Raw genomic sequence first — 1,856 nt, 5'->3', positions numbered from 1 at the left:
CATTCTTTCCTTGCTATTGCTGCTGCAATATGTACATGGCTGCTGCATGAAGCAGGAACCCAAGTCCCTGGAGAGCTGTATGGTAATCTCTGCAAAACACATACCACTAAATAATAATACATTTAACTGTGAGTATTGATGCCACCTCCATTAAATACCCCACTCCTCAGCCTGATCCTCAGAATAAAAAGCAACAAAACAGATTTTCAATTTAGCATTAAGCATAGTAAGCCTAACATTCCTCCTGAATGTCAGCTTTGGATTTTTTTTTTTTTTTTTTTTACGTTTTCTGGAGGAAACATTTTTTTTACGTTTTCTTGAGTTCAGTTTGGAGTAATAACCCAGTGTCACATTTTTAAGAATAAAATTTTACTCACATATAAATATGTATCAATAATATATTTAAAAAAAATACTCACTTTACAACAGGCAGTGATGGCGAACACTTTTAATCTCAGCACTTGGGAGGCAGAGGCAGGATTTCTGAGTTCGAGGCCAGCCTGATCTATAAAGTGAGTTCTAGTACAGCTTAGACTACACAGCGAAACCCTGTCTCGAAAACAAACAAACAAACAAAAGTACTCACTTTTATCACAGAGGAATGCATGTAGTTTGTGCAGGCCTATGAGATGGCTCAGCAGTTGCCCTTCAAGTCTGACCACCTGAGTTCAACTTCCCAATCCACTCAGCAGTGGAAGAGAGAGTGGATTCAAGAAATTGTTCTCTGAAACCCACATGCATATCCTGACATGCAAGTACCAGTACACATACACACACAAATACGCACATGTGCACACACACATGTGTATGCATAAAATTAATAATAATAATAATTATTATTATTTATTTATTTTAAAAAATACATCAGGGCAAAAAAAATACATTACGGCTGGAGAGATGACTTGGTGGTTATGAGCACTTTTGCTTTTGCAAGGACTGGGATTCATATTCTAGCATCCACATGGTGGCTCACAACCATCTATAACAGTTCCGGGGGATCTGATACCCTCTCTGGAACTTTGTGAGCACCAGGCACTTACATAGTACATGTACTGGCTGGTTTTGTGTGTCGACTTGACACAGGCTGGTGTTATCACAGAGAAGAGAGCTCCAGTTGGGGAAGTGTCTGCATGAGATCCAGCTGTGGGGCACTTTTCCAATTAGTGATCAAGGAGGTAGGGCCCCTTGTGGGTGGTGCCATCCCTGGGCTGGAAGTCTTGGGTTCTATAAGAGAGCAGGCTGAGCAAGCCAGAGAAAGCAAACCAGTAAGGAACATCCCTCCATGTCCTCTGCATCAGCTCCTGCTTCCTGACCTGCTTGAGTTCCAGTCCTGACTTCCTCTGGTGATCAACAGCCATGTGGAAGTGTAAGCTGAATAAACCCTTTCCTCCCCAACTTGCTTCTTGGTCATGATGTTTGTGCAGGAATAGAAACCCTGACTAAGACAGCACACATACATAGATATAGGCAAAACATTCATACACATAAAACCAATAAGTCTAAAAGAAATTTAAAAGAATATACATCTACTACTTCCTCATTATGAATAGTACTTTTAGCAGACAGCAGCATATTTTTATATAAACTACACACAAAAAAAATATACCTTATAAAGCCTTTACATGTTCTGTCCAGATATTAACTTTTATATTTTTTTTAATTTAAAGTAGCTTAAATTCACACATCTCCCAGATAAAGAGAGCAGACTATGTATTTTACATGCTCACATATACATTATGGATATGAATGTATTACGTGCCATATATATATATATATACATATATATATATATATGATTATCATCTTGAAAAAGTAAACTTAGGTGTGATGGCTAATCTTGGTTGTCCACTTGACAC

This window comes from Mastomys coucha, unplaced genomic scaffold (genome assembly GCF_008632895.1).
Source record: "Mastomys coucha isolate ucsf_1 unplaced genomic scaffold, UCSF_Mcou_1 pScaffold17, whole genome shotgun sequence".
Classification (NCBI taxonomy): domain Eukaryota; kingdom Metazoa; phylum Chordata; class Mammalia; order Rodentia; family Muridae; genus Mastomys; species Mastomys coucha.
This window is presented reverse-complemented; position numbering follows the sequence as displayed.